At 43.3% G+C, this 24,609-nt stretch overlaps 1 long non-coding RNA gene, 1 other non-coding gene and 1 pseudogene across 4 annotated transcripts; 2 read left to right on the top strand and 1 right to left on the bottom strand.

Annotated features, from left to right (window-relative positions):
• Positions 1–1,653: 1,653 nt before the first annotated feature.
• On the top strand, positions 1,654–1,762 carry LOC149768722 (small nucleolar RNA R71). Its single transcript, XR_016398543.1, has one exon. It is a non-coding gene; the product is annotated as a small nucleolar RNA R71 (small nucleolar RNA).
• A 10,647-nt stretch (positions 1,763–12,409) lies between these two features.
• Positions 12,410–14,212, top strand: LOC149768721 (uncharacterized; annotated as a pseudogene).
• Positions 14,213–20,736: 6,524 nt separating this feature from the next.
• On the bottom strand, positions 20,737–24,268 carry LOC120110490 (uncharacterized). Of its 3 annotated transcripts, none has more exons than XR_005511507.3 (4): positions 23,333–24,268; positions 22,167–22,251; positions 21,942–22,050; positions 20,737–21,857 (listed from the first exon to the last, which is right to left on the bottom strand). It is a non-coding gene; the product is annotated as an uncharacterized LOC120110490 (long non-coding RNA). The 3 variants fall into 3 exon arrangements; XR_005511506.3 differs by having other exon boundaries at positions 22,167–22,307; positions 23,333–24,235; XR_016396285.1 differs by having other exon boundaries at positions 22,167–24,233.
• Positions 24,269–24,609: the final 341 nt, after the last annotated feature.

The following is a 24,609-nucleotide window of genomic DNA, read 5'->3' as shown; positions in this document are numbered from 1 at the left end:
TCAACCTCCTTACTCTCTTCGGGATCATTAGGTTGTTTGCACACATTAAAAATGTTCAGTTCTAAGGTCATGTTACCAAAAGAAAGCTTCATGACGCCATTCCTACAATTAATTAATGCATTAGAAGTCGCAAGGAATGGACGTCCTAAAATAACCGGAATCTGAGACTGTGAGTTTGAAGCCGGATGTGTGTCCAATACGATAAAATCGACAGAAAAGTAGAACTTGTCTACTTGGACTAATACATCCTCGACAATCCCCCTTGGAATTTTAACTGACCGGTCAGCTAATTGCAAAGTGACGGAGGTTGGCTTCAACTCACCTAAACCAAGTTGCTCATATACAGAATATGGCAACAAATTCACACTCGCCCCTAAATCTAACAATGCTCGCTCTATCCTAAAGTCGCCTATGATGCATGAGATGGTTGGGCAACCTGGATCTTTATATTTAGGGAGAATGTTGTGCTGCAAAATAGCACTCACATTTTCAGTTAAAAATGCCTTCTTCTTAACATTTAATCGACGCTTGACAGTACACAAGTCCTTCAAAAATTTGGCATATGAAGGTACTTGTTTGATTGCATCAAGAAGAGGTATGTTGATTTTTACTTGCTTAAAAAGCTCAAGAATTTCAGAGTTAGGTTCGAGCTTTTGTAACGGCTTTAACCGTTGTGGAAAAGGTGGAGGAAAAGGACATTCAACTTTCTTAGTAGAAGTTGGGACCTCAACTTCTTCTTTGTCCCTTTCATCAACTTTGGGAGCATCAGAATTAGAAGTGACTTGCGGTCTTGATGGGACGGTTTGATCAATGACTTTCCCATTACGCAAAGTCATGATGCTCTTTGCATGCTCTGTATGCGAACTAGAGGGAGCCGTATTATTACTACCGTGCACTTGTGGGTTAGGTTGGGGTTGAGCTGGAAGCTTACCCTTCTCTTGGGTACTTAGGACGGTAGTCAATATTGACAATTGGTTCCTTATGTCTTCAAAATTTCGAGTATTTTAAGCATTGATATTAGCTTGACCTTGTAGAAAAGTTTGTATGGATTGCAAGGTATCCTCGATATTTGGCTTTTGAGAGGGTGGTGATGCAAAAGTAGGATGTGCAGGTGGAGGAGCTGAATGGTGTGACTGTTGAGGATGATCATTTCTCCACCTAAAGTTTGGATGATTCTTCCAACCAGGGTTATAGGTATTCGAGTATGGCTTTTGGTAGGAGTTCATAGCATTTGCTTGATCGTGCAAGACTTCTTTGAATGCCGGTATGGTGGGGCAATCTGTAGTGGTATGACCCGACATATCGCAGATGCCACAACACTCGTTTCTAAGCTTTATAGTTTTGACAGGCTCAACCTTCCTAAGCTCAATTTCTTCTATCTTCCTAGTGAGGGCTGCCATTTTAGCATGAAGATCATCCTCAGTTCTGAGGTTGTAAAGGCCTCCCTGTACAGAGCTAGTAGGCTTAGGCAAAGACTTGTTGTTTCTATCCCCGTTATCCCAAAGTTGGGCAGTCTCAGCAAGGGAATCCAAATACTCCCATGCCTCATCAGGTTGTTTTTCTAAGAATCTACCATTGCACATGGTCTCTACAAACTGTTTCAACTGTGGAGATAAACCTTCATAAAAGAAGCTAATGGTTCTCCAAGTTTCGAACCCGTGATGAGGGCATGAGAGAAGAAGGTCTTTAAATCTTTCCCAACATTCATAAAATGTTTCATTATCTTTTTGTTGGAAATTGCTGATATGTCTTTTCAAAAAGTTGGTCCTTTGTGTGGGGAAGAACTTTTTTAAAAATTCTCTCTGCATATCTTGCCAATTTCTTATTGATCTAGGTCGCAAAGAGTTCAACCATGTTTTGGCCTTATCCTTTAGAGAGAAAGGAAACAATGTCAACTTGAGGACATCCTCGATGACATTTGGGCACTCTAAATGTAATGCTCAATTCTTCAAAATCCTTTAAATAAAGATACGGACTCTCGGACTCTAACCCGTGGAACTTGGGCAGCAATTGGATTACCCCGGGTTTGATGTCAAAATGTCCTACATTATCAGGAAAAATTATGCATGAAGGCTGACTAGTCCTAGCCGGTTGTAGGTATTGTCTTAGAGTCATAACATGGGATTCTCGTTCTCGATTGTGGTGACTCCCCGCATCTTCATTTAAATCAGCCATCTCACAAGGTGTGAGATACTGCGAAGGAATTTCAGAGGTATGTCCTAAGGGATGATCTAAAGTTGTACGACTTAATCGACCGGTGTCGTCCCTATTCCACTTTAGCATGCAAAATATTTCCCTCTTCTTTTTTTTTCTTTTTCTTTTTTTAAAAAAATAAAAGAAAATAAAAAAATAAATATAAGTACTAACTAAAGATACCCTAAAACGACATCCTAAAACAAAAATCCTATTCACAATCAAACATGCAACAAAACATTATACCTCAATTTCTAATGTTTTTCTTAAATTTCTAGACAGCTCCTAACTGGTTTGAAGAGGGCACCTAAGCCTCCAATCCGGTCTAATGAACCGAGTTGACCAGGTAAGCTCCCAGGTAAGTGGAGGGGTCACGATGCGTTCGCAAAGGTCCCACTTAAAACCCACTTGCCTCGAACAGATGAACTGTCTCCCTTATAGGGACAAAGCTTGCCTAGACATCAACTAAGCCACAGAGCGAAATTGGTGCAACTTTCGGTGGTCTTCGTCCTATTGAGCTCGAATGTCCTTAGGGGCCAACGTCTAGTTGATTTTAGTTAAGCTTGGGACATTTATGCACTGGGGTGATTTTTTGGGCTAAGGACGAGTGATGAAATCCCGACCTTATCTTTTTAAATGGGTTCAGCCCTTAGAATATTTTATGTTGATGCCTTATACTATATGCAACAATCAAGAGATTTTTTTTTATAAATATTTTATGGCATGACATTAAATTTCATTGAATAGGTGATCAAGCAAATTATTTATTTATTTTTTTTTAAAATTTTATGAGTTATAGTTTGAAATTTGAATTCTAAAATTTGAAATTTGAAATTTGAAATTTTAGGTTTTCCCTCTTTTTTTTTATTTTTGAATAATCACCCTTGATCTGTTCTTAAGGTTTCTTTTCTTCAATTTTTAATTAGCAACAAGGGTTAATGAGATATAATAACAATATAATTCTGATTCTAAAAAATAAATGCAGAAAATTCAAAACAGAAATCAGCAAGACTTTATATTAATCTAATGGTCTTAAAAGTCTCAGAATGTCAATCAGACCGTTCAGATTATTCAACAATGTGTCGTGCACTAGCTGACCAAATTTGAGTCAAATCAGACGGCTAATTTCTATGATATCAGAGTTTGATGCAAACTGTGCAGGGAATTAAAAATAGTAGTAAAGATGCAATTTTTTTTTTTTCAAAAGAAAAATACTAACTACTAAGGTAAAAAAATTAAATCTAAAATTATGCTAATAACTCAGCCGTTCCCCGGCAACGGCGCCAAAAACTTGGTGCAAAAATAAAACTGTTCTCCCAAGTGCAGGAGAATCGCACAAGTAATATAACTCGGGAGTCCGAGGTCGATTCCACAGGGAACGATCTATAGATTATTAGCGTAATTTGTAGATGTAATTTTCAGTTGATTTTCAAAATTTAAAAGCAGAGGATTAATAGATAATTAAACAAAGTTCAAGAATATAGAGAAGGCTAGGGATCCGGAATCCTCCTTAACAATATTACTTTCAATAAATAAACTCGGTGATTCTTGATTAAAGATTAATAAGATAGAGTAGTTCTAATCATGGAGTATACAATCTGAAAACATGAATTCAACATCTAAGTATTTATCGTGCCGGTTACGTCTACGACAAATCAAAAATCGAAACAACCCATGCATCAATATATATATAAACCATAAAAGATCTATCAAATAAATAAATATTCAAGAATTCAAAACATACCAATAGATATAAAACAATTAGAATAAAAGATTAGAGTATACTTGATGAAAGCAACATGACAAGGATTCATCCATCACCCTTTGCCAAAAGGACTTTAGCCTTCCATTAAAAACATCAACATCCCTCCCTTACTCACTCTCTATATTTTTTTTTTCTTCTTTTTATTTTCGGAAACAGGGCATCCCCTGTTTCCCTTTCTCTTTTTTTTTTTCGTTTGAAACCAAGGGGCTGGCTGCTCTCTTCTTCCTCTCCCCCCCCTCGGTCCGAGCCCCCCTCATATATATATCCCCCAACCTCCCAGCTAGCGATGGACATCCGGATGCATCGCCGAGGATCGTGTGCGGACGGCTGAGACCGCGGACGAGACGGCCACGGGAGCTGATCGCGGGAGCGGACGACGTGCGGATGGCTGCGACACTTCACGAACGGCTGGGAGATGAAGCGGAATTAGTGGGATGCTGAGGTCTTAATATGGGAGCTGGGATCATGGAAGAATCAGTGGAGGAGCGTTGCAGATGCGTGGGAGATTTGGAATCCTTCACGATCGCGCGAGCTGGAGCTTGGGAGAGGCGGATCCCGGCTGGGCGCGGGTTGCTCGGACGCTGGGATTGTGCACGGGAGTGGAAGCTGGCTCACTCGCGGAAGGGGAATGGGAGCCGATTGCGGTAGGATTGCCTTGCGGATGCTGTGGAGAAGGCGGACGGATGCTGGGCGTTGGTTGTTGCGACGTTGGAGCTGAAACGGGTCCGGAAGAAGGGGATCACGGGCTCGGAAGCTGTGGAGATGATCGCGGACTGTTGGGGAGGTCGCCGAGATGGTCATGAATGGCTGCAGGCGAGATCAGCGGGATGCTGGGGGTTTCACGGGTTGCAAGGATGGGAGAGTTGATCGCTTGCCAAAAGGGTGGATGGCTGTGATCGTTCCCTTTGAATGGTCACCAAGTGTTGCTCCAGTGTGATTAGGCTTGGCTGCTACTTGTGGTTGTGAGCTTGATGAATGATAGGTTTGACCAAGCCATAGTGAGATTGGGTGCGTATGATTTGGGGCTATGCATCTTTCTGAACCCAATTATACCAAATGTGCATTTTATCTCTGATTTGTGCCAAATAAAAAAAAATGAAATTAATGCAGCTCTTTTATCATTATTTGTTGGAAATAATATTAATTTAAGCTGTGTGTAGATCGCACTTTTGTGCTCTCATCACCAAGCTCGGGGTCTGCTCTGTTGGCGCAGGCTCAGGTTCGGGCTTGGCCTCGTCCGGTACAGTGCACTCGACTATAAAGTCGGCGAGTGCCTGCGCCTTGATCGCCGGTCTGGGTCGGTACTCGAGGTCAAATTCTCCGAGCTCGACGGCCCACTTGGTGATCCGGCCTGCGCGGTCTGATCTTTGCAGGATCTGCTTTACTGGCTGGTCGGTCAGCACGGCCATCGTATGGGCTTGAAAATAGGGCCGAAGCCTCCGAGCTGAGATGACCAAGGCATATAAACAGTCTTCTCCAGCTTGGAGTATCGGGTCTCAGCATCCCTCAAGACCCGGCTGGTGTAATATACTGGTTTCTGGAGCTTGCCTTCCTCCCGAACCAGGACCGAGCTCACTGCTACAGGAGAAACAGCTAAGTAAAGGTAGAGGAGTTCACCCTGCTGAGGCTTTGTGAGCAGGGGAGGGGAAGCAAGAAGGTGCTTGAGCTCTTCGAAAGATTGCTGGCACTCGGCCGACCATAGAAAGTTCTTTGGCTTCTTAAGAGTCGCAAAAAATGGAAGGCACCGCTCGGCCGATCGGAAGATGAATCTCCCGAGGGCTGCGACTCGGCCCGTAAGCCGTTGTACCTCCTTGACTGTCCTTGGAGGCGTCATCTCTTGGAGTGCTCGGATCTTTTCAGGATTGGCCTCGATTCCCCGCTGCGTAATTACGAAGCTAAGGAATTTGCCCGAGGTGGCTCCGAACGCACATTTGGCCGGGTTGAGCTTCATTTGGTACCTCCGGAGTGTGGAGAATGCTTCATCGAGGTCGGTCACATGGTCTTGCGCCACCTTGCTTTTCACCAACATGTCATCAACATAGACCTCCATGTTTCGGCCTATTTGGTCTTTGAAGATCCGGCTGACCAGCCTCTGATAAGTTGCTCCGGCATTCTTTAAGCCGAATGGCATTACTTTGTAGCAATAGGTACCCCCGTCGGTGACGAAGGCCGTCTTTTCTTCATATTCTGGCGCCATACGGATCTGGTTGTATCCGGAGAAGGCGTCCATGAATGCCAACAGCTCATGTCCCGAGGTGGAGTCCACGAGCTGGTCGATGCTGGGGAGTGGGAAGCTGTCCTTTGGGCAGGCCTTATTCAAGTCGGTGTAGTCCACGCACATGCGCCATTTTCCGCTAGCCTTTCTAACGAGGACCACATTGGCGAGCCACTCTGGGTAGGATATCTTCCGAATGAAGCCAGCCTTGAGAAGTTCATCAACTTCCTCGGCTGCTGCTCATTGTCGTTCAGGAGCGGCACCTCGCTTCTTTTGTCGCACAGGCTTGCAGGTTGGCTTTACTTGAAGCTGGTGGACCATGACCTCCGGATCTATCCCCGGCATATCCGCGGGCGTCCAGGCGAAGACGTCCATGTTGTTCCGCAAGAAATTGACGAGGCGATCCCTTTCGCGATCATTGAGGCCGGAACCGACCTGCATGGTTAGCTCGGGAAAGTTTTCGCGCAAAGGAACTTGGATTAGTAGCTCACTAGGGTCTATCCGATTCTTCTGAGGGCCGACCCGTGCCTCCAGGGTTTCAGCCGAAGGCTGGTCTGTTGCTGGGACCGACACCTCGGCTGGTCGCTTCGCCTCATGGGTCGCCATGTAGCATCGTCTCGCTACCGCCTGGTCCCCACGGACTTCGCCAACTCCTTGGCTGGGGGGGAATCGCATGAGCAGGTGGCGAGTTGAGACCACGGCTCGAAGGGCGTTGAGCCCTGGTCTTCCAAGAATGGCATTATAAGCCGAGGGCAGGCCCCGACCGTGACCAGGAGATCGACCTCGCCCTCTACTGGGACCGAGTCTCCAGTAAATCCGACCAACGGAGCATTCATCCTCCGTAGTTGCTTTTCTGTCATCCCCATTTTACAATAGGCATCAAAATACAAAACGTTCGCCGAGCTTCCATTATCGATTAAGATGCGTTTTACATCAAATCTATTCATGACCATAGAGATGACCACAGCATCATCGTGGAGAGTTTCGACTCCCTCCAAGTCTTCATCTGAGAATGAGATGGCTTCCGAGGCGCGTAGGCGCTTCGAGGAGGTCCCTTCCCCTGGAGCTTCTCCGACCGAGGCCCCACCTCGGATGGTGTTGATGGTGCCGGCGATGGGCCTGTTGGCGTTTGGATCTTCAGACTGTGCGGCCCTCTCCGCTTGCCTTTTCTCTTCACGCCGGCCTCGTACAAACCGATCGAGTACCCCTCGACGAATGAGTGCTTCGATCTCGTCCCGGAGCTGGAAGCAGTCCTCCGTATCATGGCCATGATCCCGATGGAAACGGCAGTACTTCCGGGGATCGCGCCGGGCTCCGGGATCTCGTCTCGGGGGCGGGGGCCAGAAATAATCCCGGCCCTCAATCTCCATGAGGATTTCGGTCCGAGGAGCAGTAAGGGGAGTGTAGTTTTCATACCTTCCTTCGGGTATGCGGGCCCGTGGTGGAAACCTCGGGCGGAGCGGTGACCTCTGCTGAGGTGGTCCCTGTAATCGGGTAGACTCTTCAGACGGGGCGGATTCTTGGCCCGGCGCGGGGACGGGCTCCTAGGATGGCCACGCTCCTCGCGGCGTCTTTTCTGCTTCTTGGAAGTCTGCTCGGCCCCGCTCCGTCTAATAGCAACAGCTTCCTCGGCTTTCGCGTATTTCCGCGCCCGAACCAGCATTTCGGTGAGGTCCGCAGGAAAGTTCTTCTCGATGGAGAAGAGGAACCTGTAAGACCGGGCTCCAGTGTTTAGTGCTGACATGGCAATTGACTGGTCAAGCTCCCGGACTTCCCATGTCGCGGCGGTAAATCGGTCCAAATATTCCCTAAGGGACTCTCCCTCCTTTTGTTTTATATCATGGAGGGAGTCCGATGTCCGTCGCTGGGGTTGGCTGGCAGCGAAGTTGCTGGCAAACTGTCTGCCAAGCTGCTCGAAGGAGGAAACAGTGCTTGGCTTCAGCCCGGTAAACCAAAGCCGGGCTGGTCCTCGGAGTGTTGCTGGGAAGGCTTTGCACAGTATGGCCTCCGAGGCTCCCTGTAGGGCCATTAGGGCCCGATAACTTTCCAGGTGGTCAAGGGGGTCGGTCCTGCCGTTGTAAGGCTCCACCTGGGGCATCTTGAATCGTGGCGGGACCGGCTCATCTTCAATCTGTTGGGAGAAGGGGGACTTCGTGGTGAATTCGAAGTCACCATCACATCCCGACCTCCTTCCATGGAGTGCCTAAATCTGGCGCTCCAGCTTCTCAACCTTCTTGTCGAGCTCATCATTCTGGGGGATCGCCGCGGCGGTCCGCTCCGGTGCAGGTTGCCCTGGGACCGACTCAGCCTCTGATGGTTGTGGCCAGCCACCAGGACCCCTAACCGGATGCTCTCTCCAGAGGGAGGCCTGAACTTGAGAGTCCTGACCTCGAAGAGGGAGTCCGCTTGTAGGAGGCACCGGCTGAACTGGGGCTGGAGGGAGCGGTGCTGTCGGGATGCTCCTGGGTTGCAAGCTTTGGACAGCGGTGGCCAAGGCCTGGACTTGTTGCACCAGGGCATCAAACTGCTCCGGCCGAACTTGAGGAGTTGACTCGGCCGGAGGTGGCGAGTTCTGGACGGAGTGTCCGGGACTGAGTGGAGGACGTCGAGAGGCATTGGAAACTCCTTTACTTCTCAGTTTCATGGCCGCGACTCGGGCCCTTCCTCTAGCGCCAACTGTTGCTGGAAATTGGACCCGGGGGCGACCGTGGGCTGAGAGGGGAGGAGCTCCGCTGCTGGAACAGTAGGGGGCGGCGCGTCAGCTGGTGGCGTCCTCCTGGAGAGTCCTACAAGAAGCCGGTGGCCGGGATCTCCGGCGCCGACCCTCCGATGCTTAAGTCAGAGGGGGGCTAGTATATGAGTGGAGTAAAAGAGGAGAATGTTTGTTCTCGTGTCCCCCTTTTCTTTCCCCCAGGTTCTCTTTTATAGAAGGATATTATGTTACCTGAGAGGTGACAGGGTAAATTGTCTTTTTCGTGATAATTGGGCACGATCATGCTCATTAATGGCGTTGTGGAGAATAAGACCGGATCAGACCGGAGTCAGCGAATTGTCATGGTTGATCGGACCTGTTGGAGTGGTTGAACCGCCGGCCGTGGTGGGCCTGGGGTTCGTAGATAGCAAGTGCATTAATTGCTGAGTGAACAGGTGATCAGGGAGAGCCATACGCTTTGATAGTCTAGTGATCCGGAGATCATCTTGAGCTGTGTTCATTTAATGGTTGAGTGCATTGGAGGCCCGCAGGGGTCACACGCATTAATGATAGGGCGTGCCGAAAGCCTGCGGAGGTCACGTGCCTTAATGGCTTGACGACGGCAACAGAGTACGGTGGAGTCAGGTATCTAGTTGTCAGATTCTCTAAGGGATTAGGCTGGGGTCGAATATTTGGACAAGGCATGGGCTCGGCACCTGGTCGGGTGCCGAGCCGAGCCAGTTGCTCAGCGGAGTGCCTCCAGTTTGAGCGTTGTGGGGTCGGGCGCCTTTATGGTCGGCGCCTTCCTGGTCGGGCGCCTTTCTGGTCGGCGCCTTCCTGGTCGGGCGCCTTGGTCGAGCGCCTTCCTGGTCGGGCGCCTTGGTCAGGCGCCTTTCTGGTCGGCGCTCCCTGGTCGAGTGCCTTCCGGGTTGGCACGACTTGGTTTTCCCCCCAATAATTATTATATCACATTGTCATATCATATAATTACTATAATATCATTCTATAATATAATTATATAATATGTTAATTATAATATAATATAAATATAATCTAAAATATAATAATATAGTATATCATATCATATAATTAATTAATATTGATAATAACTATAATAATTATCACCAAACTCTCCCTACTCTTATCTCCCGAACTCGCGTTTTTCTCCTCGCCAAGATTGTCCTCCTCACCAATCCAATCCTTTAGATCACCATTGGTGATCGATCCCTGCTTTAGAATCACCCTCGAACACCACACTCGAGTTCTTGGTGATGGAAGAAGTTGTTCTTGAAGACAAGTTTGGCCGAACTCCCCTTCTTCTCTTCACCAGGGTCGTTCCCCTCCCGATCCAATTCTTTATATCTCAAAACCTGCAAGCTTAGAAATCTATCTGAAAGGTTAAATGATTAAAAAAATCTACTTGAGCACTTGAGGTTTTAGTCATTCTTTAACTCATTATCTAATTATGTTGAGTTAAACCATCATGAAACTTACTTGTACTGGTTCACTGCCTATGCCTTTCTTGATAAAGTTTAAATATTCAAGACCAAATCTCAAATGAAATATCTGATAAATTTCTTCATACATGTCGTTCCTTGGTTTAACACCCTTGTTGACTCTACCCCAAGAAGATAGAGATTGAATTGCGTGCCATTATCTGCTAATCATAGGGACTTAAGATGCTCCTTGAAGTTATGTGCTATCAAACAATAAGCTCATCTCTATATAGGATGAGCAGTACTATGGGAACTCAAAAATATGACTCAAAAAAGACCTTTCAGCTGGTTTGTAGTGTTCACTTTGCTTTATTTTATGGCACATTTCATGAGGCAAACTCTAAAGGAACGGCATTGCAACAGCATTTTCCATTTAGGACTTAACATGTGGAACCAAATTAGACATTTTTCCAGTTGTCCCTCAGTAGATAACACCTACCAGCATACATGAATCTCAACATGTCCCATGTCAGACAGATTTACCTTTACGTGCACTGATGTCCAAAATTTCAGAAAATAATCAAATATCTTTTCACATCTTGTTCTGACATTTTTATTGTGATAGGGATACCGAGGCCCATATTCTACCAGGGCAACACAGTCAAATTGTTTTGCCCAGATTCCAGCAGAAGAGTATGAGATACTCATATAAATCTAAATGGAACATTTGCACAGCACAGTCAAGAAGATAATAAATAATAAAAAGGAACTTTCACCTTTGTCTATCTATAGAGAATCTAGTCATTTCTACCAGGAAGTCTTCAATGAGCTACTAGAAACAAGATACAGCTCCCATACAAGGAAAATCTTGCATGAAAATTTTGAAGAACCAGATGGTCTGCTCCCAAGATGATAGCAAACAATGTTGATTAAGGAAGACATCAAACTGCAAAAAGAGCTTTCATTTTATGGACATGGAAATATATATATATAAATATAAGATTCTAGGTAACATTTTTGAGATAAGAAGACTACAAAGAGGATGGTGCACTAAAATCCATAATAATTACAGGCCAAAAGTAGATAAAGAAATGGTTGAAGAAGTTATGTGTTCCAAATTCTCCAACACTCATGCAGTTCAAGAAGCAACATATACACACTGAACACACCGCACAATCAGAAACATTAGTGTTGATTATAATATATTTGTTCACATGAAATCATGGACTGCCGTACCGGCCCGTACCAGCCGGTACGGGCCGGTACGCACCGGTCCGTACCAGCCGGTACGGGCCGGTACGCACCGGTCCGGAACTAGACTGGTACCGGAACTATGTTATTTCCGGTATCTCCCTTTTTTTTAGCATAACCGACCGGTATGGAGCCCGTACCCGGTTCGCACTGGTACGAATTTTTTTTTTTATGAACCATAGCGCGAGGTGCTGTGGTTTCCGAAACCACGCGCCGCGCGTGGTTTCCCAAAAAAGTGGCCATGGGCCACAGCTTTTTTTGATGGGAAAGAAAGAAGTGGCCGAGAGGCCACTTCTTTCTTGTCAAAGCAAGAAAAGAGGTGGCCTCTCGGCCACTTCTTTTTGTTTTTGTTTTTTTTTTTAAAAAGAAGTGGCCTCTCGGCCACTTCTTTCTTTTCACAACACAAAAGGCCACTTATTCTTCAGCCTTTTCAAAATAAATCTTGATGGCCGAGCCCGAGAAAGATTGGCCTATCTGCACCTCGCCTTCCTCCTCACTCGTTTGGTTATAAAAACCGAACAAGAGGCTCTGTCCAGAGTAACTCAAATTGACAACATTCAGAGAGATTGGCTTGTCCAGAGAGATTGGCTTGTCCAGAGTAACTCAAATTCAGTGAGCCTCTGAAGAGTAATCAGAGACGGGAAGATTTGAGAGATAGCCCACAAATTGAGAAGATCCTGTCCAAAAAATCCAGCGGAGACTATTTAAGGTGCGGTTTTTTTGTCCTATGTTATTTCATTAATTTTGTTAATAAGTAACTTAAAAAAAATAGTTTATAAATTACTTAAAAAATAAGATAATGCAAAAATTTACTTTATTAGCTTAATTTTTTGATAAGTTGTACATTTATGATAGAAATGGAGCCATCAAGAAAAATGAACCCTACAAAGCGTGATATTGGCTGGTCTTATGGGCGAAGACTTGGAAGAGAGGGGCAACGACACCAGTTTCAATGCAACTTTTGCGACAAGATTTTCAAGGAAGGAGGGGTAACCAGGTTGAAGCAACACTTAGCCGGAAATTCCGGTGAGGTTGCTATGTGCCCGAATTGTCCTAGCGAGATTTGTGTGCTAATGAGGCAGAATCTCGCTGAGGTCAAAAAAGCGAAGGAGATGGCTTCCAAGAAGAAGGCGGAGGTCGATCGCCGAGCGGCAGAACCACCTTCCTATCACTCTAGGGAGCCAGAGGAAGTTGAGGATCTAGATGAGGAGGCAGATATTCAGGCGGCCATACATGCAAGCTTGGATGATCAGTGACAGCAGGAGGAGGTGGCCAGGCATAGGGCTCGATTTGGGCCCTCTGAATACGAGTCGGACGGCGGTTCTGGGAGCACTAGACAAGATCCAGAGTTCTTGAGGACAATTTTAGTCAGGAAGGGTGTCGGCAAAGAACGTGGCCGGATTGCATCTATGTTGGGTAGTTTTGGTAGCCGAAAGAAGTCATCTAGAGAAATTCTATAAGAAGCGACAATTCATGATGTAGATCCGCATGCTCTCCCCAGCAGAGATTCAAGGCAGCAGAGGGTAGACACAATGTGGATGAAGGATAACAAGAAAACTATGTGGCGAGCTATTGGATCCTGGTTCCACTTCAGCCACATCCCAGCGAATGTGGCAGACAATACATACTACAGGTCTGCCATTGCCGCCATACAAGCTGCCGGTCCCGGTGTAGTTCCTCCAAGCCCGAAGGACATATACGGTGAGCTTCTTGACAACAATAAGGAGGAGCTGGAGAATTGGATTGACTCCTACAAGAACAAGTGACCCATATATGGACTAACCATCATGTGCGATGGTTGGACCGGTCCGACCAGACGGAGCATCAACTTCCTGACATACTGTGATGCGAAGATCTTCTTCCATAAGTCGGTTGATGCTTCGGCTTATGTGCACAACACCACGTACATGCTGAAACTTATGGAGGATGTGATTGATTTGGTAGGAGAGGAGAATGTCGTGCAGGTCGTCACTGATAATGGGCCGCAATATAAGGCTGTCGGACAGGTCTTGATGGAGCGGCGACCACATATTTTCTGGACCCCATGTGCTGCACATTGTATCGATCTCATGTTGATGGACATTGGAAAGATCCGTAGGGTGCAACAAACGGTGGAGACAGCCCAACGCATTACCAGGTATATTTATAACCATAACTGGATCCTTTCACTGATGAGAAAGTATGCAGGGGGAGAGATTCTGAGACTAGGAGTCACACGGTTTGCTACCAACTTCATCGCACTTGATAACATACTCGAGAAGAGAGAAGCCCTACGTCAGATGTTTGCCAGTCCCGAGTGGTATGATAGTAGATATTCTTATGCCGGCACTGAAGGGAGCAAGATAGAAGACTTGGTGACGAGACAGCCATTCTGGCAGCGGGCTACTACAATAGGCAAGGCTATCAAACCATTATATGAAGTGCTGCGGGCCGTAGATAGCGAGATCTACCCCCAGATAGAATTTTTGTATCACATGATGGTCAAGGCAAAGGATCAGATTATGGAGGCAGATCCAACACATGGCCGGTCGTACATCAACATCATTGAGCAACGGTGGGGAGCGCAAATGGGTAAGAAATTGCATCTAGCAGGTAAGCTAAGATATAATTATAGTGACAATTATAGTGATGGATGTAATTATATAATTATGTTAAGATAGTCTCGTATATGTGCAGCATACTATCTAAACCCCCAGTTTTAGTACAGCATAGATGGAATTGGTATGGATGAAACACTTCTGGATGCTTTGCGTAATGTAATTTACAAGATGGAGCATGATCCAGAAAAAGCGGCCCTATGTCTTGAAAAGGTAATTATGATTTAGTAATTACCAGCATGTGTAAGTATATCGGCATCTTCAATTATTAACATGGTTTTCTTATGTTTATTTTTCACAGAGCAAATTATTTAGAGAGGGCAGCTACAATTTTGGCCAACAAGCGGTTGTCGTCAGCAAACACAATATGAATCCAGGTACGTGACACATCAAAAAAACATTTACCTGGTGTTACTTAGTTACTATTATGGAACTATCATATATATAATTTTCATAAATATTTTTGCAGCTGAATGGTGGGTGCATTTTGGCGGGTCCGCGAGAAATCTAAAGCGGATAGCTATCCGAATCCTCTTCTAAACAGTCTCCTCTAGTGGCTGTGAGCGTAATTGGTCCACCTTCGTCCTTATCCACAGCAAACAAAGAAACCATTTGATGCAAAAGCCCCTCAACGATCTTGTTTATGTGCATTACAATTTGCGGTTGAGGCTAAAGTGCATCCAGGAAGAAGCGGAGCTCAAGTATACAGATCCGATTTACGGGACCTTCACCGCTGATGACGATGATCCACTACTCGGCTGGCTTGTAGGCCAGCAGCAGGAGCCCGAGCTTGATGAGCTAGGATCGCCTCCACGACCAGCTAGCTTCATAGCCACTGAAGCTAGGATCGATCCAGAGCAATGGACTGAGCGCAATATTCCACGCACTCCCAGAGCTGATCAGCCGCAGGCACAGGGGAACCAGTCACCACATGATTGGTACGAGACACCCTCCGAGAGAGCTGATCGAGAGATGCTCGGCAGACAAGGGCGACATAGCCAGATAGAGAGGGCCAGGAAAGAAAAACAAAGGGTCCCAATGGAGAGTGTCGAGGAAAAGACTTGGACTAGCAGTGATGAAGGTTCTGATGGTGATGGATCTTCTAGCCATGGAGGGAGCGGAGGACAGTATGGTACTCATGAGACACAGTCGGAGGGTGATCTTTATTTCACCGGTGAGTCCCAATTTTCGGATGCTACACAGGATACGGATCACGGTCGACCACCTGATAGATTTCGTGAGGATATCATTGGATATAGAAGACGGGCTCCTCGAGGTCGTTCAGGAAGACAGGATACGACTGCAGATCCGACAGCATACAGATACGGATTCTATTATCCACAGCCTCAGCCTGATGAATATGGATATGGTGCATTGGATTTTGCTTCCGCCATATTTGGATGGGCCCCTACACAATCAGAGGACACCTCTCAGAGTCAGAGCGTGAGCGAGAGATCCGACAGTTCTTATAACCTGGCACGTGTTCCTTCTGATTGGGTTGATTTGCCTCCTGATTATACTTATGATCCGGATATGTACAAGAGCCATCGGCACTCGTCCCGATTTTAGATATCCAAGAGTGCTTTAAATGTATGTAAATGATTGTATCTTAATTTGAAGATATTTTATGTGTATCATTTTATCATTTGAAACGAGAGAAAAATATAACATGCATCATGTATGTTTCAAATTTCAACCATAAATTTAAACATAAAAACATCAAAAATCATGAAAAAAGCAATAAAAAAACATCAATCTTCACTTAATTTAAGATCCAACAGAGAACATTTAAAAAAAAAATCCAAATTTCTGGCTTGCGGTACCAGCCGGTACGGTACCGGTACCAGCTGGTATGTACCGGACTGGACCGGTACCGTACCGGTCCGGCTGGTCACCGGTACGCCGACCGGTACCGGTACGGCGGACCTTGCATGAAATCATTACCAAGTACTGCATTGCATTTTAAACTTGCCTATCATGCCTCAGATCTGGAGCATGACATGGCCATGCTACCGAGGGGTGCAACCCACGATAATACAAAGTCAACATTACATTTAGCTTTCAAATCCATCACAAACAAAATATAATAATTAAAAGTCTAATTTCATCAATAAAACTAATATTGATTCAGAGCGCCTAAATTCTAACATAAATACCAAACCCATAATCCTTTCTATTCAGAAAATCACTAACTTCAAATTCATAATCAACTGGAGAACTAAACTTCTGCTCTACTATATAAATTGCCAAGCTTGCTAGCGCGAACTCCAAGCCTGGACCAACCTTCGTTCCTATCGACCCTATTCATTAGTTGAGAGAAAAAGAAAAATAGAGGTATATGAGCGACACAGCTCAGTAAATAAACCTTTCATTATCTTACCGGAGCAAGCATGAATTTTTTTATATCAACGAATCATTTAAGAAAAATAACAGATATTCCAAAATAAGCATTTCATAATACAGTATAATAAAACAAATCATAAAATAAATTATGAGTGCATAAATCATTCATATTTTATAAACATAGCTCCAAGTTCATTTTGTTAATAAATACATAAATCGTTCTTCTGTCATTAACCATATTATAGTTTAACATTACTCACAGATATTCGTGCTACGGTCACTTTATACCCGTGACCGGGCCCGTGTTCGTAATCGACATAGATTCATGTTTTGTATGCTAACTTTATACCCATTGGCAGGGCCAGTGTTCGTATGGATTCTAGCTTCGGATGTCGATTTTTTCAATTCTATGGATCATACATAACTATCTGAGAGCCTTTAGAAAGCTTATATCTTTTTCGTAAAATATACATATAAATAGATGAAAAACACTAAATGGCATGATCATATTTATATTTCATAACAAAGCTATTTCCATTAAAATATTCATAGAACTATTTTTTTATAATAAAGCATGATTTTTATAACACATATGCTGATCCATAATTCTAAGAAAAGTATAATATTTCCACAAGCAAATTTTAGCATGAAAAATATGATCATTTAAAAAAATAATAAGTGTAAGATCTACTTACAAGTTCGCAAAATAGTAAGAAGTATAAGATTTACTTACTTTTTTTGTCTTAGACTGTCAAACTTCGCCAGGCAACTCCGCTAGACCTATTTAAAATATTAACAACGAAATTAATTTCTATTTGATGAAAATAATACGAGAAGACTTAATCGGGCATACGGTGGTTTCATGTGGGGCAGGTTTAGACGATTCGCTCAATGAATCGGACTCAATCAAGACCAAGATTAATCGACATGGTTCATCAATGAAGGTTTCAAGGATATTCAACAAGGCTAGGATGATCGGTCCAGTAGGCAGTTCGGGCACCAAGGCAAATCAGGATCCTTTACAGAGGTCAACTCGACTTCGTAGATCAGGTCAACCGAACATGATACTAGGTTTCAGAGATCTTCTAGAGAGAGAAAGTAGAGAGAGAAAGAGAGAGAAACAAGAGGGATAGCTCTCTCTCTCCTCCTCTTCTCTTCTTTTTTTCTTTCTTGGTAAATAGGGAGAAGGTGAGGGTGGACAGGTGGCTGGCCATAGTGGTCTAGCGAGGCGGCGTTGGCAGGCAGTAGAGGGTAGCCGGCGGCGGTGGCCGGCCAGCCGAATTCAACCCAAAATAGGCCGAACAGGAGAGTCTATGATCCAATCAATACCAAGCACCAGCCTCTTATAGAGGAGCCCCTAGGGTCCTCGCGACCCTAGGACTCCTCATCCCGGCCGAAATCGCCGAAGGGAGAGGAGGAAGACTCCCCCCACCACCATCGAGTGCCACGACCCTCGCTCCCACTTTTCTTCCTTCAAAGTCATGGCATTCCGTCAGTGTGCTCGTCGAAAAACGGAGATGCCGGACGTCGCCGGAGTTGAGGTAATGCCCCAGATTTCTTTTCCTTTCCTTCTTCCCAAGACTAGGATTCACGGCAGTCGGCCGAGAAATTGGCCTAAAATCGCTTGAGAAAAAGGATCCCCTATTTTGCTCTATTCTGCCTTCTTTTTCCGACCACCGCCTCCACTGGCGTTCATCGCCGAGGCTTTCGGTCATTACCCCAGATCAGATGCTGGAGCTCCAACCACCGGCATGTCGACTGGTGCTTGGTATTGATTGGATCACAAACTCCCCCGTTTTGCCTTATTTTGGGTTGAATTCGGCCAGCCAGCTACCCTTTGCTGCCCGCCACCACCGCCTTGCCGGACCACCATGGACAACCACCAATCCACCCCTACCTTCCCCCTGTTTACCAAGAAAGAAAGAAAGAAAGAAGAGAAGAAGAGAAAGAGAGAGAGAGCTATCCCTCTTATTTCTCTCTTCTCTCATGTTTCTCTCTCTAGAAGATCTATGGAACCTCGTATTAGGTCCTGTCGACCTGATCTACGAATCTGAGTTGACCCCTGTAAAGAGCCCTGATCTGCTCTGGTGTCCAGGCTGCCTACTGGACCGATCATCCCAATCCTGTTGAATGTTCTTGAAACTTTCATTGATGAACCGTGTTGATAAATCTTGGCCCTGATTGAGTTCGATTCATTGAGCGAATCATCTAGATCTGCCCCACATGAAACCACTGTACGCTCGGTCAAGTCTTCTCGTATTATTTTTATATAGAAATTAATTTCGTTGTTAATATTTTAAATAAATCTAGCTGAATCTCCTAGTAAAGTCTGACAGTTTATAATAAAAGAGGTAAGTAAATCTTATACTCCTTACTAGTTTTCAAACTTGCAAGTAGACCTTACACTCCCTATTATTTTTTAAATAATCATATTTTTCATGCTAAAATTTGCTTGTAGAAATATCATAGTTTTCTTAGAATTATGGATTAGCATGTGTTATAAAAATCATGCTTTATTATGAAAAATAGTTTTATGAATGTTTTAGTAAAAATAGCTTTGTTATGAAATATGAATCTGATCGTGCCATATAGTATTTTTATCTATTTATATCTATATTTTATGAAAAAAATATAAACTTTCTAAAGGCTCTCAGATAGCTACGTATGATCTCTAGAATTAAAAAAACCGACAACCGGAGCTAGCATCCATACGAACACTAGCCCCGCCAACAGGTATAAAGTTGGCATAATAAACATGAATTTATGTCGATTATGAACACGGGTCGTGTCACGAATATAAAAGTGACCGTAGCACGAATATCTGTGAGCAATATGTGAACTATGATATGGCTAAATGGTAGAAGAATGATTTATGTATTTATTAGTAAAATAAACTTGGAGCAATGTTTATGAAATATAAATGATTTATGCATGCATAATTTGCTTTATGACTTGTTTTATTATACTGTAAATGCTTATTTTGGAATATCTGTTATTTTTTTAAATGATGCATTGATATGAAAAAACTTATGCTTGATTTGATAAGGTAGTGAAAGGTTTACTTACTAAGTTGTGTCGCTTATATACTTCTATTTTTCTTTGTCTCTCTCCAGACGAATAGGATTGATAGGAACAAAGGTTGGTCCAGGCTTAGAGTTCGCGCTAGCAAGCTTGGCGATCTATATAGGAAAGCAGAACTTTAGTTCTTCAGTTGATTATGAATTTGTAGTTAGTGATTTTCTGAATAGTAAGAATTATAGGTTTGATATTTATGTTTGAATTTAGAATTTTAGATGCTCTGAACCAATATTCGTTTTATTTAATAGATGATGAAATCAGATATTTAATTATTATATTTTGTTTATGATGGATTTGAAAGCTAAATGTAATGTTGGCTTTGTGTTATCATAGGTTGTACCTCTCGGTAGCACGGCCATATCATGCTTTAAATCTGTAGTATGATAATTATAGTACCAGAGCAGACCCGACTCATAATCTATATGGACTAGGGAACATTGCAGCCCGGATCTATTAGGGCTGACTACGGGCCGATCGTGGTGCTAGTGATTAAATTTGAATAGATTTGAACTTTTAGCCTGACGAGGACATCATGGCTTGAACGGAGAGAGTATGTGAATACTTGTGTGGTCGTGTGTTTAGTCCCACATCGGTTATTCGCCGAGAAGATCTTGGGTATTTATACAGGACTAAGAAACCCAAAAATACTTTTCGGCTAGTCTTTTTGGGTGAGGTCCTGGGTTGTAACAAATAGTATCAGAGCGGACCCGGCCTATAACCTATGTAGAGTAGGAGACACTACAACACGGATCTATTGGGCTGACCATGGGCCGATTGTGGTTCTTGTGATTAGATTTGAATGGATTTGAACCCTTAGTCTAACGAGGACGTCAGGGCTTAAAAGGGGGAGTATATGAGAACCCACATGGGCATGTGTTTAGTCTTACATCGGTTATTCGTTGGGTAGACTTTGGGTACTTATATAGAATCAATAAACCCAAATAATACTTTCCGATTAGTCATTTTGGGTGAGGTCCTGAGTTGTTACACTGCCACTTCAACTATTCTTGCATTCCACCAATCAATGTGAAACTCATAAGGAGCTCAACAAGAACTTCTACCTTGTTTTTACTATTTATATAAAAGATGCATTGATATTATATTGTTAAAATAAGTAAGCTTCAAGTAGTAGTTCAAGTGTCAAATAGTATACGGTCCAAAACTCATTTGCAATATAGAATATGAACTCCCATTAAAATAACAAGCAAAATTATTGATTAGATGTACAGGAATGGAATGCACTTTGTTTCAAATTCACGTTCATTGGTTAGATGCAAGTGGATACATATGCACCTCCATTTGAGATTCAGTGGGAAATCTGAAACCTTGGATTTGATAACAAAATCCGAACAACATCCAGAACATTTCAAATGAACAGCTAGATACATCATTCAATACTCAGAGCTGTTGGTAACATTGGACAAGATTTCACCTATCAAAGCAAGATGAAGGAAAAAAGTTAAAGTGACGGTACTGATCCTAATGTGGAGTATGAAAATAAGAGATGTAACAATAAATGTCATTTAAATACATCAAACAAGAATTGTTTAGTGACTTTTAATTTCTAGACACCCAATTTATCACCCACTTTTGTATTTCAGTCAACCTAACCAATTGAGGTGATAATAGATTTCCAGCAATGGTACTATAGGTTAGGGCCATGGAATATTGAATGACAAAACAAGTATCAGTTAAGTTACTGATCTAATCAATAAAATTTTGTAACCTAAGAAATTTGTAGATTAAGAATTTCAGATTGAAATCATAGGTGAAACCAAAAATGTGAAGTAGTAACCATGATCTCTCTTCAATTTTTGGAATTTCAACTTTAAATAATTCTAACTAAAAGTGTTCATTATGATACTTTTGAAGTTAAAACAACTCTAATATATAAACAACATGCTAAAAGACAGCAGTTATTTATATTAACATATGTATGCACATGTGCTCATTCATACAGGAGTGAACGGTGCAGTGCAACCCAAAGTGAAGGTACAGTTACAAAAGTTAAACTTCCATGTGAGCTGCTCTAGAACAATCCAACTTCTATGAGACTTGTTTGGGAAAAACTTAAGATGAAGGGAATAAATGAAGCACTAACAAAAACAATTCGCTACCTCATGAGAAAGATTTAAGCAAATCAAATTTATTAACATACCACAAATAGAAAATGCAATAAAAAATACAAAGTCGGTATTGCTAGCTTCAAACCCTATGGCCTTTATGAAATTCCCTTTTATAGAATGTTGAGAATTCTTGACAATTGTGTTAATGTACTGCAAAGTTCCTGCAAAATTTCATCTTTAAATTAATGTCCATGTTAATATTCATTAGTAGTTGTAAGGAATAGAACATATGAAAAGCCACCAACCTGTTCACTGATGAGGTCCATCATCTCAATAAAATCACCGACCTAACAAGCTGACAAATCACCCAACCCTTTTGATGCATGAGGTCTAAATGTAGGTCAGCTATGAATACTACAAAAAATTACAACTATCTATGATCAAAGCATGACGAGGTACACGATTAAAGAAGATTAAAAAATATATAATTTTGACTAGAGAACATTTGAATAAATATTTTATCTACTAACCCGATGAGTTGTCAGAATTTTTTTTCCAAACTTACAACAGATCAATAGCCTCCATCAATTTATTGGAAGTCAGACTTGATAACACCTGGTAACATAGTGTGGGAACCACCATAGATTATGCCAAATATTTGAAGCTAGCACCTTGAGTTATATTTTCAAATAATCAGACCACTAGTACAAAGAAAAACAACTCTGAAATAAGAAATATCAATAAGAAAAATAGATAATTGAGACTGTAATTTACACATGTTAAAAATAAACACCAAGCCAGAAAATTGAATATATTAAATAAGTTGAATAACTGAGCAACAATCTCAAGAAAATGGTAAAGGCATACAATCCAGTGAAGATGGCCTCCAAAATTGATAAGAGGCCAAACAAAAAGGGAGATCATAAAGAATCTTAAGAAGTAGGGCAGAAGATGTAAGGTGAACAACAAATGCATAACCCATTTACTGCAAAAACATCACATAAGAGGTAAACCTGGAGCTTAGGCTATAAAGAAGCTCCATGTCCTTAACTTTATGTAGAAATACTGAAATATGAATACTGTTTCATAGATCCTTATTGCTAGTCTTACAAGGACAAGTTATGGAAGTTCCGATCTAGGATGTTTGCATGAGGTTTTGCACAGATCAATTTTAGAATTTTTAGAGTTTCTCTCAAAAGAGAACCTTAAATTCAGCACATTAAAATTCTCAGTTACATGAGGCACAATCACTGACATATTCTAAGTTTTCAATTGGTAGTTAAGTTTGATCATGGAACTGTGTTAATCCAAGAAAACTTAGATATTTCATTTTACAATTAGCAAGTGACTAAAGTTCAAGAAAAAGAGAGAGCATCAAATTAGAGCTTGGTAGGCTTTGTCACGTAGACAAAAGGTGATAAAGGGTCTAAAAGAAGAAGGAGAATACGATGTAACAATCCCCGGAACATACAACAAAGGAATTACAGATTATTGATTCAACGCATGCCGAATAACAATTCAATGGTATATATGCTGTCTAAAAGAATATGAAAATCCTCTAATGCAGAGAAATAGAAATATTGATATTCTTTAATGCATTAAAACTAGAGCCTAAAACAACCACAACAAAAAAGAAAAGAAATCCAAAGCTAACAAGATCATCGCAATAAAACAAGAACAGAGTGAAAAAGTTTACCGAACTCAGCAGTCTCTTCACCGCTCCCAATCCTATCTCTTCACCCTCGGACATCGCGCTCGAGTTCTTGGTGATGGAAGAACTCGTTCTTGAAGATGAGTCTGGCCGAACTCCCCTTCTTCTCCTCATCAAGATCGTCCCCCTCGCGATCCGATTCTTTCTATCGCCATTGCCGACAGCTCCTAGTATAGAACCGCCCTCGGACACCGCCCTCAAGTTCTCAGTGATGGAATACCTCGTTCTTGAAGACAAGTCTGGCCCGAACCCAACTTCTCCTCATCAACACCGTTTCCCTCGCCGATCCGATTCTTTATATCGCCATTGCCGACTGCTGCTGCTTTAAAATCGCCCTCGCCCATCATGTTCGAATTTCGGTGATGGAAAAGATCGTTCTTGAAAACGAGTCTGGCCCGAACTCGCCTTCTTCTCCTCACCAAGATCGTTCCCTAACTGATCCAATCCTTTAGATCGCCATTGCCAACCGCTCCTGCCTTAGAATCGCCCTCAGACATCGCGCTCGAGTTCTTGGTGACGGAAGAACTTGTTCTTGAAGACTAGTCTGGTTGAAATCGCCTTCTTCTCCTCATCAAGATCGTTCCCCTCGCCGATCCGATGTTTTGGCTAGACCGCTCCTGCTACAGAACCGCCCTCGGACGCCGTGCTCGAGTTCCCGATGATGGAAGAGCTCCTTCGGCACGAGGGCGAAGGAGGACGCCGATCTCCGGCGAAGCTCCAAGGCCTTCGACGGTTCTTGATCCGGTCGATAATTGAACGGGAGCGAGGGATGATGATTTCAAGAAACGGTGGAGTGGGGAAAACCTTTGGCTCCCGGCAGGGCGGTACCCATTTTATAGGGATCGTCATCGGAAAGTTCCACTGGTAATGGGAATAGGATTGCTCAGGGTTCTAGAGTATTGACGCGGCGAACCAATAACGGCCCTGGCGAACGCGGGTTTGGATGACAGCTCAGGGTTTGGGTTGTATCTTTCGCGCGAAGGAATGATTTTATCTTTTTCCCGTTGTCAACCGTTGGATTGCTCCCCACACAGCTCCTAAAGCATTCTGTACTTTGTCATTCACCGCCTACACGGATCTCGAAGTGGCTATTGCGCGATCAAACGGTGGTCGCGTGAAGGGAGGTGAATCCTGTTTCTGAGGAAAAGATACGACCCCTGTCCGACCGCTCACTAGGGTTTTTTTTTATTATTATTTTTATTTTGTTAGCGGAGTGAAATCCTTCTTGCGGAACGTTGCTATGGTGGAGCCAACTTGATTGG

This window comes from Phoenix dactylifera, chromosome 1 (assembly GCF_051530095.1).
Source record: "Phoenix dactylifera cultivar Ajwa chromosome 1, Ajwa_hap1_PhDact_Kaust_v1.1, whole genome shotgun sequence".
Taxonomy (NCBI): domain Eukaryota; kingdom Viridiplantae; phylum Streptophyta; class Magnoliopsida; order Arecales; family Arecaceae; genus Phoenix; species Phoenix dactylifera.
The sequence above is the reverse complement of the archived record's forward strand: the minus strand, read 5'-3'. Positions and strand labels throughout refer to the sequence as shown.